We start from the raw sequence: 12,070 nt of genomic DNA, 5'->3' as shown, positions 1-12,070 counted from the left end.
ATGCTCATAACATTACAAATTTATTGAATAATATAAAGGTCAGTTCATCCTTTACTCTGTTTTTCTTAAAACAGAAAATGTTGCTTGATCTTGACTCTTTTTTTCGTTTTTATGACTGTACTTTAACTAAATAAACCTTTAATTTAATTGAACGGTTGTGTGAGCTAATGTTAGTAGTAAAACATAAGAGGAAACTAATGCCAGTAGAGCTGTTTGTGAACTATTTTATCTTTATGATACCAAACAGTCATCAATACTTCATACCCATTAAAGACTTTGTCAAATATACATGGGGATTTTCCGTACTAAATATAGATCGACTCGCCAACAACTCATTTTTTTCACCTAAAATCACAGAAACTAGAATAGTCTCCACGAGATCTGTCCCTCTTTGGCAGAGTTCTGATGTCTAAATTTAGCGGGAGTCGCCCCGTTCTGTTCATCCCGCTTTATCTTCATTTGTTAGTGAAAAAATGCTGATGATACGAAAAAAGCGTTACTGAATTTTATTTGGATTAATAAGTCCCATACAATTAGAAAATCTGTTTAGTCTAACAGGCGTTCCGATAGTGGACTGGAAGTTTTAGATTTCAAAGATTTAGAATTAGTTGGTTAAATATCTTCTTAGTAATGACTCAGTTTGGTGCTATATTTCGCAGATTGGGTGGTCTCTCTCTCTCTCTCTCTCTCTCTCTCTCTCTCTCTCTTTTAATGCAGTTTTACCCCTTTTAAATTGCCGATCTTTCCAATTTTCATCAACAAGCTTTACTTGCTTGGAAACTGCGTTATGTGCACAACTTTTCTCCCAAGTAAGATAATTCTTTGGACTAATTATAATATGGGTTATTGTTTTTTTTTTTTGGATTCATTTAAAAGTTATGGTACTATACTGGAATATGAATAATTTATGACGTTGTATCATCTTCCTCTGCCAGCTAGTTCTTTCAATTGTGTCATCAAATGTTTGTCTTCAAGTTATGTGCATTTATTTAAAACATGCATCTGCTTTAATGAAAAATGTAATAGTAGTAAAAAGGGAGCGTTGCATTATTCAGTATATATACATCCACTAGATTTAAATATTTCTGGATTTTATTGATAGTATTCAGTGAAAGAAAGCAAGGTTACTCCCTGAAAAATTCTGCATTTACAAAAAAATAAGAGAAGTACATTTAAAGATTCTGCATAATGTCTATTCAACCAACTCCCAAATTGCTTATTTTTTATCTCTCATCTTATTTTTATTCTGCAAAGTTCAGGAAGAAACTTTAATTAATTTATTTATCTTAAGTTTCATTTTTTCAAAATGGAGATTTATACATCATCTGAAATACTGAGAAAGTCGCCTTTTGAAGTTGTCCAAATGAATTCTTAGCAATGCATATTACTAATCAAAAATTAAGTTTTGATATATTTACAGTAGGAAATTTACAAAATATCTTCATGGAACATGATCTTTACTTAATATCCTAATTATTTTTGACATATAAGAAAAATCTATAATTTTGACCCACACTGTGTTTTTTTGGCTATTGCTACAAATATACCCCAGCGACTTAAGACTGGTTTTGTGGTTCAGGGTCACAAATCTCTTTGGGAGAACTTAAGTTGTCATTTATCCTCTCTTATAAAATGATTTTAAATTTTCGCTGAAAGATATATTTCTATATTTTTCTGCCAGTGACCATGCTATTGATCTTGATGTCAATTTCTTTGTGATGCATTGTCATTTTTTTAATCACAAAAACAAATTTCTCAAGATTTTACCTAGATTTGACGTATTTCTGGCTGAGATTTTGCTTATAGTTAATTCTTTTAAATTCATTAATAACAATAAGAATAAAACGTTTCTTAAAACTAACGATGACATTTTATTTTATTACATTTATTTATTACAATAACATTTCATGTTATTGTATTGCAATGCAGTGCTGTTTCTTTTTCTTATTTTTTTCTCTTGCAATTAATAAAACAAGTCAATAGAGCTGTTGTTTTGTTTATATGACAAAAACATGGTAATTGCTTATTTTTGCATGTCCAGACAACAATCTTGTGTAGATTATATAGAGCTTTTAAAAAATTAAACTCTGCTGTGGTGTTATTTAAAGGTTCGATATCATGTCAAAGGTATCTATGGGTAAAGTGCTGCTCCGAAATGTCATCAGACACACAGATGCCCATAACAAGGTATATGAACTTTTAAATTTGCATTATTTCAGAATTTGAATATCAGTCTTTGTAATGATTCAACTTCCGACTGCAGATTCAAGAGGAATCGGAGATGTGGAAGATGAGGGATCTTGAGCGACAAACCTTGTCTGCTCATTTCCCAAAGCACAGGTACAACCTTCGTTTATTGCTCCTGATGTCTTTTTCTCTTCAGTGACCATATGTAATTCTCACGTAGGGGTGGCATGCACTGTGACCATGATTTGGATGGCTCCGAGGGGTCCATGCGAGAGCGGCTTGGAGACAGGAGAGATGAGATGTCTGAGAGAGATGAGAGGGAGGCACGATAATGGACACAAAAACTGTACGAGTTTGAAGCCAATGATCCTGACAGGTATTGCTGGTTGGTTGTGGTAATTATTTTGTATGCTTGAGGTATTTCCTGTTATCACAAAGTGTGTTCTGTCTCTTCAGGTGGGGCCACAGTGGATTTAAGGAGCTTTATCCAGAGGAATTTTATTCTGATGGGTAAGAAGAAGCAGTCCTGTCACTGTCTAATGAATATTCAGCATATTGTTGTGGGATCTTTAAAGAGCAGAGGTATTTAATATGGTCCATGGTGGTACTGCAGGGCGGTCTATTATTGTTTGATCATTACATTTACAATATTGTTGATCTTGGCTTAAGTTTTTGTGAAATGAAATAAATTTAGAAGAAAATAAATGTAATTCAATGTGAAATTAACATCTGTACAGTGATGGTTATTATTTTAATAGCTATGCAATCATGTAACTACCATTAACAATATTTTGTGCATAAATACAAAAGTTAAAGATCCCTCTCATTTGATCTTAAAATAAATAATTTAAAGAGTAATCTAAATATTCTAGCAGCAGAATTTCGCTTGTTTAATCATTTATGTATATTTATTTATTCCAGAGAAAAAGACTGTAGTGATAGTAAACACAGAAGGAAAAAACACAAGAACAAACTAGACGCTGACATAGAGAAATCTTCCAAGAAGTCTTCTAAGAAGAAGAAAAAGAAAAATGAGAAGACGAGAAGGAAGACAGCTGCCTCGGGCTCTGAGACCTGCAGCGATGAGGAGGACACCGGCAGGAGGAAACAGAGGAGGAAGGGAAGTAAGAGAGAGCGGAGGAAAAACAAAGACAGAACCAAGGACAGCCACACAGACGACAGCCGTTCAGACACAAGGACGAGAACGCACAGGAAGAGAGACTGCCCTGAAACGGACACGCTGCCCCAACCTCAAAGGAAAAAGCGGAAAAACTGGAAAGTGGCAAATGAGGAGGGATCAGAGGAGAGCCCTGATGCTTGACTTTTCAGTGTGCTTGACTCGGCTAACTATAGACATATTTTTAACTTTGCATATCTTTCATATTTGGGAGACACTGATCATGGTCTTATACCTCATCAAACAGACACTTGATGGCTTTTTCACCAACTTGGCACCCCAGAGAATTTGTCTAATTTTTATGAGGATGTATGTTTTCTAAGCATTTTTAAATATCTTTGAACTTTTTTTTTTTTTTTTTTTGTCAGATTGAAAAATTTGTGTCTTATAAAAAACCCAGGTATTCTTCTGCCACGTGCCATGTTTTTTTAAATACTTAATACTACTTTAATACTTTTTTAAATACTTGTATACTTGAACCTGCCACCTATGACAATACAATTTTGTGTGTGTGTATGTATATATATATATATATATATATATATATATATATATATATATATATATATATATATATACACGCACACACACACACAGTATTTTATTATAACCTTTTTTGTGTGTTCAGTTTGAGTGAACTGAATATGTCATCTGACAGATGTCCGGAAGGGGGCCCTGTAGCACTATCTCAAATCGAGGCTGCCTGATTCTCTTTTAATGACTTCTGAACGTTTGCTTGAAAACTACAGTAGCCTAAATGGTATTTCGCTACTGTTTACTTCCGACATTGACGGATAATGGCTATACTTCCCCTTGCTAATGTGTCGAGGAGCCTGCTTTCACTGATCATTCATCTGCACTAAACTGCCAAAGTTTAAACATTCATGTCATATAAATCATGTAATGTCATTAAAGCTGACTTTGGAAGAACAGTTTTTTAGTAGCTAAAGTCCCCTCAGAGGAGTTGAGTTGTTTGTCAGTGTTGACCGGTTTTGCTCACTTCCACGGAGTTCACGTTTGTTGTTCGAGCGGTAGTATCGGTGTGGGATGAGGATCTCGTGGACCTGTTCACCGGCTGCCGTCTTCCGCTGTGAACATGGAGCAGTCGGCGTGAGGAACATTGCGTCTCTGCTAATGAACGCTGCTCTTTCCTAACAGCCTGGCACGACAATTTCAAAACAACTCTGAAAATCATCAAACACTATAAAGTTGCCAAGCGTCATAATGAAATCTAATTAAACCGTGGCCAGCTTCCATCAGTTGAGATCGAGCTGTTCTGCGTCCTCGGTAAAACACGGTTTTTAGCACGCAGCTCAGATGAACATGTTGTTCAGCAGACTTTGTTTCGCTGAGGGGAATCACGGGCTGATCCGTTAAAGTTTGTAACCTTTGGAATCTTTGAGATTGCTCTGATTTCATACTAAGATATTTTTGTCCAGTTTGGCGCCCTTTCATTGACACCAAACCAGTTTCTTTCAGCATTTATCAGTGTAATATCAGAATGATCATAGGCTACACAAATAAATGATAAAAACTACTGTAAATGAAAGCATTTTGAGAAATATATGGCTTATTATATATATATATATATATATATATATATATATATATATATATATATATATATATATATATATATATATATATATATATATTGCGTTAATTTTCATGTTAGTCTGACATATTTGATAGGCCAAAAATGTCCTCTGCACAGCTTAATAATAATGATGCATTTATTTAGCCTAACACCTTGGCTGCTTTTACAAAAGCTGAAGAATCATGCACAGAGAAACCATTTATAATTAAACATTTTCATTGCTTTTCATTTTAAACAGCAAGGTTGCATTAAACTGGTCCACGAAATATTAAGCAGCTGCAGCACAACTGTTTTCAACATTGAAAATAGTCCTAATATATAGATATTTTCCCTTGAGAACCGAAAGGATTTCTGTATCATTGACACTTAAGACTGTTATGGCTGCTGAAAACATCTCGGTTACGTATGTAACCTTGGTTCCCTGAATAGGGAACGAGATGCTGCGGTGACGTCACCACGTATGGGAACACCTTCGGTGTGACGAATGTCTGAAGCCCTATACCATCTCGCCAATCTTATTGGCCAAATAGCGCGTGGCACCGCCCAGCATGCGTAAGCATATATATACCTGTTGCCGCGCGCCATTTACCTCAGATTTCATGACGAAGAAGAAAGCTATCAAGGTACGGCACGGCCAGAACCGCAGCATCTCGTTCCCTATTCAGGGAACCAAGGTTACATACGTAACCGAGATGTTCCCTTTCATAGGTCACTTCGATGCTGCGGTGACGTCACCACGTATGGGAACGCTATACCATCACGCCTGACGTACCTGATAGCTTGGATCCAAGGAAGCATCTGGTCAAGCGGAGAGAACCCGGGAGCCAGGAGCCATCCTCACATCCAGACTGTAAGACCTGATGAAAGTGCTCGGTGAGGACCAGCCTGCCGCAGCACAGATATCATCCATAGAAGATCCACTGAGAAAGGCTTGAAGAGAAGCCACTGCTCTCGTGGAATGACCTTTTACTCCTAAGGGCCAAGCGAGCCCGCGCGCCTCATAGGCCAAGGAAATAGCCTGCACCAGCCAATGGGACATGCGCTGTTTCGTAACTGCATGGCCTTATTCTTATGTCCAAAACAGACAAACAGCTGGTCAGACTCACGCCATGGGGCAGTACGATCCACATAAGCCTTTAACGCTCTCACAGGGCAAAGACTTAGATCCCCAGACTCCGCCGCAGCAGGAGAAAAAGCCTCCAGGACCACCTGCTGAAAGCGAAAGGGATAGATGCGACCTAGGGACATAATTAGGCCTTGGTCGCAACAACACTTCCACAGAGTCTGTGCTATAAAAGTCAGGATTTATCCGGAACAATTCCAAGGGCTCAAACAGATGCCCTGATAAACCATGCAACACAATGGAAAAACCCATGAAGGGACCCGCACGGGGCGGAAAGGCCTCAGCCGTCGCGCACCCTGTATGAACGAGAAACAGTGGATGACGGCCCACTGAGGCACCATTTATATATTCGTGGTAAGCTGAATGGCTGCCACGTAAACCTTAGGGTAGCTGGTGTCACTCCATCCGAAAAACGTTCCTGAAGGAACTCCAGTACTGACGCCACTGGGCAGTAAACTGGATCCATATTATGAGTTTCACACCAGGCCGTAAACAGTCTCCACTTGAAAGCATATAAGCGTCTCGTAGAAGCTGCTCTAGAATTCAGTATAGTCTCGGTAGTTTCAGCAGAAAGACCGGGACATATGAACTCACTCCGCTCAGAGGCCACGCCCACAGATTCCATAGATCTGGCCTCGGGTGCCAAATCAGTCCCTGTGCTTGTGATAATAAATCCCGTCTGAGGGGAATCTCCCATGGAGAGCCCGCTAACAGATTGATCAGATCCACAAACCACGGCTGTGTGTGTGCCACCGCGGAGCCACCAGCAGCAGCTGTTCCACCCTGTCCACCCGTATTCTGCATAATACCGCCGAAATCAGACAGATTGGGGGAAAACGCATACAAACTGGTCCTGGGCCAGTTGTGGGCTAATGCATCCAAGCCCAGGGGTGCTGGAGGGCATAGGGAGAACCAAAGCAGGTAATGCGTAGTCGTGTTTGACGCAAACAATTCCACTTCACTTCCCCGAAAATCTGCCATAGGAGACTCGCCGTTTGGGGGTGCAATCCCCACTCCGCTTGCTCCAGAGTCTGCCTGGATAGCAAATTCGCTCCAAAGTCCAACGTCCGGGGACATGAACAGCTCGGATCGATAGAATTTAGTTCTGAAAACAAAGAACATGTTTCGCCAGCCTGCACAGGGGGCGAGAAAATAATCCTTTCTGATGATTCAGGTATGACGCAACCGCTGTGTTGTCTGATCTGAGCAGCACATGACGGCCGATCAGCAGATTCGAGAAATACTGGAGAGCCAGAAAAACAGCCAGTAATTTCAACCTGTTTATGTGCCAACTCCCTTGACAAACAGCTCCCCAGTCGGTCAAAGACGCATCCGTCGTGACAGTCTCTCGGGAAGCGCAAATCCCCAGCCGGACTCCGGTCAGGAGAATTCAGTCAGGAGAATTCGGTTGACATACATATTTTTAGCGACATCACACATCGCCGTGTCACCGGAATCGTCCGAGGCGGAGACAACGGGGTGAAACATTCCATACGTAAGCCCAGGCTGTTAAATGATTCAACACAAGATCCCCATGAGAGTGTGCTTGAGTCTGCGATTGCGCTAAACACCAGCTAATCGCCTAAAATAGTTCAAACACGAACGCCCTGGGGCCGTAACGGGGCCAGAGATCCATCCATGCACTTTGAGAAATACTGATACGCTTTGCTCTCTAAAGCGAATCTGAGGAACTTCCTGAGTGCAAGATTCAGATGGTGTAAATCCAGAATGGGTCGTAATCCGTCAGTGTTTTTTTTTTTTTTTTTTTACCACAAAATGACGGCTGTAAAAAACCCCGCCTCCATCTGAGAGGGGTGTACTTCCTCTATAGCCCCTTTGCTCAGCAGAGTTGACATCTCCTGTCGCAGCACCGCTATTTCCATCGGCTTCGCCACCGTGGAAAGAATTCTGCGGAAAGGAGGCGGGCCTTATTGAAACTGAATGGTGTATCCATGACAAATCGTGCGTAACACCCATAGAGAAATGTCGGGCAAGCGTTCACACACGGCCGAGACCATACTAGCGGTCTCAAAATTTCCGCTTCCTGCAACGCTGTCATACATGTTAAAATATCCGGGCACGAAAAACTCGTGGCGTTCGTGCACAGGGGAAGTGTATGTATAAGAGCCGTTGCGTCTCGTTGTGTATAATCCTGAAACGTGTCCACGGCAGGAATTAGGCCAACAGATTGAACATCGGGCTTTGCCGCTAGCGAAAAACGGCGGCTGTGCGAGCCGTCATAAATGGGTCGTCGGTGCAGGACCCTTGAATCGCCCCTCGAATTCTGAAAGCTGGATTGCGCAGAGTGTCTGAGGGAACGTTTGGCATTACAGCTCAATCCAATGCTGCTCGAAGCACCGTTTGCTGCGAGGCAAACAATGTAGAATGTGGGGACTGCAGTGAGAGGGTTAGATGTGCATAGCAATCCAACAGCACTCTCTGGTGGAGGGCACAGTCCCTGGCAAGCATTAAGGAAAACGCATGCGTCAAACTCGCTGCGTTTCGTTGTGTATAATCCTGAAGCGTATCCACGGCAGGAATTAATCCAACAAGATAAACATTGGGCCACGCTGCTAGCAAGAACGCGGCAGCTGTGTGAGCCGTCATACACTGGCCATCTTTGCCAGCCTCCGCGCCGTCCCTCAAACTCTGAAGGCTGGATTGTGCAGAGTGTCTGAGGGGGCGCGCGAATGAGAGCTCAGTTCAATGACGCTCGAGGTGCCTTTGCTGCGAGACAGTCAATGTTAGAGAACATGAAGGAAAACGCATGCATCAAACTCGCTGCGTTTCGTTGTGTATAATCCTGAAGCGTATCCACGGCAGGATTTAATCCAACAAGATAAACATTGGGCCACGCTGCTAGCGAGAACGCGGCAGCTGTGCGAGCCGTCATACACTGGCCATCTTTGCCAGCCTCCGCGCCGTCCCTCAAACTCTGAAGGCTGGATTGTGCAGAGTGTCTGAGGGGGCGCGCGAATGATAGCTCAGTTAAATGACGCTCGAGTAGCCTTTGCTGCGAGACAGTCAAATGTTAGAGAACATGAAGGAAACGCATGCATCAAACTCGCTGCGTTTCGTTGTGTATAATCCTGAAGCGTATCCACGGCAGGATTTAATCCAACAAGATAAACATCGGGCCACGCCGCTAGCGAGAACGCGGCGGCTGTGTGAACCGTCATACGCTGGCCATCTTTGCCAGCCTCTGCGCCGTCCCTCAAACTCTGAAGACTGGATTGTGCAGAGTGTCTGAGGGGGCGCGCGAATGATAGCTCAGTTAAATGACGCTCGAGGAGCCTTTGCTGCGAGACAGTCAAATGTTAGAGTGCGGAAACTGCAGTGAGAGGCTTAGATGTGCATTAGCAGTCCAACAGCGCTCTCTGGAGGCGGGCACAGTCCTAAGTAAACATGAAGGAAAAACGCATGCGTCACATTCGCTGCGTTTCGTTGTGTATAATCCTGAAGCGTATCCACGGCAGGATTTAATCCAACAAGATAAACATCGGGCCACGCCGCTAGCGAGAACGCGGCGGCTGTGTGAACCGTCATACGCTGGCCATCTTTACCAGCCTCCGCGCCGTCCCTCAAACTCTGAAGACTGGATTGTGCAGAGTGTCTGAGGGGGCGCGCGAATGATAGCTCAGTTCAATGACGCTCGAGGTGCCCTTGCTGCGAGACAGTCAAAGTTAGAGTATGGGGACTGCAGTGAGAGGGTAGATGTGCATTAGCAGTCTAACAGCACTCTCAGTGAAGGGCATAGTCCCTGGCATATTAACATGAAGAAAAGCGTGTGCGTCAAACTTGCTGCGTTTCGTTGTATATAATCCTGAAGCGTATCCACGGCAGGATTCAATCCAACAAGATAACATCGGGCCAAGCCGCTAGCGAAAATGCGGTGGCTGTGTGAGCCGTAGTCCACCATTTGAAGAGCAAAACTGTTGATTAACGCGCTCGAGTGGGGGAGAGCGAGCACATGGAACTCCAGTGCATCACTGTATTCATAGTCAAGCCGCACATATCGCCCCTAACCAACACCTCGTGTGGGGCCTCGGCGACCGCAGAAGCGAAACGGTGGGGGTTAGACGCGAGGCGACTTAAGAAATACACTCCAGAGCGCGGATACTTCCTATTGGCGTTAGTGCACAGGGGAAGTGTATGCATATTTTACTGTAGCCATAGGCTATCAAGGAGAGAACCTGTAGAGAGGCTGCAACGAACCTCTCATAAGTGCCTCCTCGTGATAACCCATCATACGGCTCCTACCTTTCGTTGACTCATCGCGTCCGCGGAGAGGAGTATACTGCTCGTAGAAGATCGCTGAGAACGCGAGATAATAGGGCACAGAAGATTCGCTTCGTACTGAAGGAATGAAATCTGAGGTAAATGGCGCGCGGCACCAGGTATATATATGCTTACGCATGCTGGGCGGTGCCACGCGCTATTTGGCCAATAAGATTGGCGGGATGGTATAGGGCTTCAGACATTCGTCACACCGAAGGTGTTCCCACACGTGGTGACGTCACCGCAGCATCGAAGTGACCTATGAAAGGGAACTGAGCTTTGCGTCACAGGGAATACATTTGAAAATATTTAAATAGGAAAAAAGCTATTTTAATTTGTAATAGTATTTTATACAATTATAAATATTCAAATAAATCCAGTCTTACATGATACTGAAACTGACCGTTAGGCCAATAATAAATCTTTTGTTAGTCCAATAATTATTTGATATTAAAGTCATAATTTATGTTTTATAATTCAACAAAGCAAAGTCTTCCCCTTAGGAATCAGTACTTGCTGTTTGCTCAGTAGAAACCTGTACACAGCATAAACAACCTCCGATTTTGCCTAGAAGGAAGAACAATGATCTCATGTTTGATCTTTAATAATTTCAACATTACTGTGTGGGGTATGTGCCTTTATCAAGTTAACCATGTCAGAACTAGCCACACAGGTCAATCTAATAATCCTTCTTTATTGAGTTCTTTATTGAGCACTTCATATTTACGTCATACTGTGACGTATAGCGCTGCTTGTCTCTATCATAAGTTAGAGGGACCAGAAATTGGGTTGAATTATTTCAGGCTATTCCTCACAATAGTAAAACACATGGCTCCGAAAGAGCTAGTTTGAGTTAAATGTAATCTGTATGAATTGTTGGTCTGGAAGTAATAATGTAAATGACGTAGGTATGGTTTACAGAAGATCAGATGTGTGCATCACTGTGTAAATTGCATATACTGTAGTTAGAGATTAAACTGAAGTTTGTATGTGCTTTTAGCTTTTCATTGACATCATATCTGTGAGTCACCAGTCATGAGTTCGATAAAATCCCATTCAGGTTGGTTCTTGGAGGCGGCTGATAAGTATCACTTATCAGAGCTAGAAAAAGAACATATCCTGAAGAGGATTACAAATGGGCCAAACAGAGGAAGTATGATACATCCTTATAATTATTTACTGAAGTGTGGCGATTCCTTCCAGTCAGTTTCATTATGAATCACCTACTTTGGCTATGTCATCAGTCATTCATTCTGCTTTAATAATAGCTTCTCATGCCAACATTAAAAGATGGCAGGCATTTATTATATTAAATCATTCTTTTATATCCAAAATAACTTAAAGGACACTATTAAAGGTATGGTCACATTTGCTATAATTCGTCAAAGTTTTGAAGGAAAAAGTGTCCATTGTCAATAGTGTGGCAATGAATGAAGCTCCACTCACACAGAAGTCAATTTCAAATTAAGCAGATTTATGTTGGTCAACATAAATTTGCATGACCAACATAAACCTGTTGTGAAATCTGGAGAAATCGTTCTCCCTTATGTGAAATTCCCAATTGCCTAAATTCATGTTGTGGCACCGTTTGTACCATAAACATTGTTCGACAAATTTTCATGGGCAAAATCAAGTACTTTCAATAGGAATCCATGCAATTTGACAGAGGGCAAAAATCTTCCCACGCAGATTTCGCTACAGGTACAGT

The 12,070-nt window shown here is 41.9% G+C and overlaps 1 pseudogene; it reads left to right on the top strand.

Moving 5' to 3' along the window:
• The first annotated feature begins 2,118 nt into the window (after positions 1-2,118).
• On the top strand, positions 2,119-3,719 carry LOC132123247 (uncharacterized protein NKAPD1-like; annotated as a pseudogene).
• The last annotated feature ends 8,351 nt before the right edge of the window (positions 3,720-12,070 follow it).

This window comes from Carassius carassius, chromosome 41 (assembly GCF_963082965.1).
Source record: "Carassius carassius chromosome 41, fCarCar2.1, whole genome shotgun sequence".
In the NCBI taxonomy this organism is placed as follows: domain Eukaryota; kingdom Metazoa; phylum Chordata; class Actinopteri; order Cypriniformes; family Cyprinidae; genus Carassius; species Carassius carassius.
The sequence above is the reverse complement of the archived record's forward strand: the minus strand, read 5'-3'. Positions and strand labels throughout refer to the sequence as shown.